Raw genomic sequence first — 3,196 nt, 5'->3', positions numbered from 1 at the left:
CGCTGCCAGCCTTACCAGTACCTGCCCAGTGTGTATCCCTGCGGAGCACATCTCAGGCGAGAGGACGGAAGAACCTGGAGTGGCCCGCATGTCCAGGCCATAGAACCTGAAAAAGGTCAGGGGCATAGACCATCCCGCAGCGTTGCAGATGTCCTGTATTGGGACACCTGCGAGAAAGGCCTTGGAGACCGCCACACTTCGTGTCGAATGAGCTTTGACTCCCATCGGCAAGGGGAGCTGAGAGAACTCATAGGCAGTGTTGATAGCATCCAAAATCCACCGACTGAGGGTCTGCTTTGTAGGACCGTAGCAAACTTGCAATCCTTCTCCACATGGCAGCTCTGTGGACGTATGAGCACATACAGTTATGCTTTTGCTGGTCAGGCTCCCAAAAGTGAGGAGGACAGATGGCCTGCAGTATGACTGGCCGTACTGGAGGCCTCAGCGCACCGCTGAGGAAACGTGTAACTAGGGGGTGTCTACCCACTGATTGCCCACCAAGAGAGGTGTGGTAGGCCGAATTGCCACCACGTAAACCTTCAAGGTGGAGTGGGTTAACCCTGCAGAGGAACAGGCCTGCATGAACTCCAGAACTGTACCAATCGGCAGTTAACTGGATTGAGCTGGCAACCTCCGCACCATGAAGTGACACTTCACTTCAAGGCGTACAATTTCCTCATGCTGTGGAGGAAACGTGTAACTAGGGGGTGTCTACCCACTGATTGCCCACTAAGAGAGGTGTGGTAGGCCGAATTGCCGCCACGTAAACCTTCAAGGTGGAGTGGGTCAACCCTGCGGAGAGTCTGGCCTGCAGGAACTCCAGAACTGTACCAATTGGGCAGTTAACTGGGCCGAGCTGGCGGTCTCCGCACCATGAAGTGAAACGTTTCCACTTCAAGGCATACAGTTTCCTCATTGAGGGAGCTCTGGATTGGAGGATGGTCTCAACAACTTCGGTTGAGAGACCGGAAGCTATGAGTTGCGCCCCCTCAGGGGCCACCCCCACAACTTCGCATGTGAGAGGAGATCCCACCTGAAGGGAATCCCCCATGGAGAGCTATCGAGGAGAGAAATCAGGTCCGAGAACAATACTCTGCCCGGCCAGAATGGTGCTACCAGAAGTAGACTGACCTCGTTCCGGCGCACTCTCGCCAGAACTCCCGGGAGCAGAGCATGGAGCTGGATGAGTTAGAGAGAAAAAGAGGGGACATTGCGCTGTCTCCTGAGTAACGAAGAGGTCCACCTGTGCCTGGCCAAATCTCCAAATCTGCTCTTCGAAGGGAAGAACCCGATTCTGGTAAACTTCGCCCCGAAGAGAACTCCCATTTTGCTGCTTATTAATAGTTAATAAGGTAGTTGCTAAGTTTAGACTGCAGTGATTATAATATAATTGTTTTCAAAGCTTTCAGTGTATTCTCATTGAACTTTAATAATGTTTATTTAGTTCTAACAAGTAAGATTTTTGCTCAAGCCAAAAAAAAAAAAAAACTTGTTTGTAATCTCTGTACAGAAGAGACTTGGTGTTGTCCAAACAAAAGGAAATATATATTGTTTCGGCTGTGAGGCAATATCGTGCTGTCACGAACAGACTAGGAGACACGGAGGAGTAAAGTCAATACAGGGTTTATTAGAATTGGTGCAAGGGTGAGTGCTGAGTGGAGGAGCGGGGACAGGATCCAGGAAGGGAAGTCGGCGGTGCGCACTGCCGCGGGGAGGACCAGGACATGGAAGTTCCAGGGGCGGTGGAGAACAGGAGCGGTGGAGACTAGGAGCGGTGGAGACTTGGAGCGGGGGTGATCTGGAGGTCTGCAGGCAAGTAAGACAAGGTTAGAAGTCAGGCTAGGTTCGGGTAGTGAACGGTAGACCGGACGAGGAAGGAGTGCTTGTGGTGAGTGGATATAGTGCTGTTCATTAGCCGGTGACAGGTGCGGGGAATCAGTACTCAGGTGATTGGGATCTGGTTAACGAAGGTGCAGGTGACTGTGATTCTCTGACACGTGCATACCTAGTTAAAATGTTGAAGTAATAATTCTTACTACAATGTATGTACCATTATTATCAAACTGTTCTATATATTACCATTATCACCAAATCTGCATATTAGAATGATTTTTAAAGGATCATGTGACACTGAAGACTGTAGAAATTGCTGCTGAAAATACAGCATAGTCATAACAGGAATAAATTACATTTTAAAATATTTTTAAACTATAAAGAGTTGTTTTGCTTTTTTATTCATTATTTTGTTAGTAAATTATTGTTCAAACACAAAATGCAAAGATGTCCACAGCTATTTTTAAATTCCAGATTTTCCAGAGCATAAGTGACTTTTTAACATTTTCAAAATTATTGACCCCAAGCTTTTGTATAATTTAAATGCAAAATACACAAGTGTTTGAAGACTGCAAACACAAAAGATTATTTCAAATACATTTTATAGTCTCTTAAAAATGCGAACGCATTTAGCTTGCTTTGGGCAGGATGACAGAAGGACCTGGCCTTAGGCAACCAAAAATGGAAACCTTAATTACAGACTACTAAAATGGTCCCACATCTTTTGTGGTCTTGTTACATGCAGTTCATTGAAAGGAAATGTTTAAAATGACAGATACCAACACCCTCGTGTATCACTTAAAGACAAGAATCTTGCAAGAAAAGATGATCACAAAATTATATACCCTAGTTATCAGCAGATGTGCTGCTAATGCTTAAAAATAGGATGTCTAAATTTTGGTGCACCCCATTTGGTCTAGGTTAAAACTACTACTATTATGTGAATGTATATGAAAGAGCTGTTACCTATTAACTTGGAATAGACTGCTGTGTGTACACTTGTGCCTTGCCAAGGTATTTACCATTTCCTTTTGAAGTGCATACAAAGTCCATAGAAGTTTTTCCCTGAGAGATTTTAGCATATAGATGGTATAATATTATACTTTAAGCAATCTTCATACAAAGAATGTAAAAGATCTGGGTTTTAACAGCTGAAGAATGAAAGAACCCATCACACATACTGGTTCTTTTCCTCATGAAGATTGTGATTCACATTTTAAGCCAGGAAACATGAGTGAGAGCGAGACTCACAGCTGAGAGAGCAGGGGGAAACTGTGAGACAGGCCAAAGTGTCAGAGCCTCTCTATTTGTCCAAACAGGAGGAGGGACCAGGGAAAGAAGGTGGGGACTATGCTAATGGATT

The sequence above is a fragment of the Barbus barbus genome, assembly GCF_936440315.1.
Source record: "Barbus barbus genome assembly, chromosome: 1".
Taxonomy (NCBI): Eukaryota; Metazoa; Chordata; class Actinopteri; order Cypriniformes; family Cyprinidae; genus Barbus; species Barbus barbus.
The sequence above is the reverse complement of the archived record's forward strand: the minus strand, read 5'-3'. Positions refer to the sequence as shown.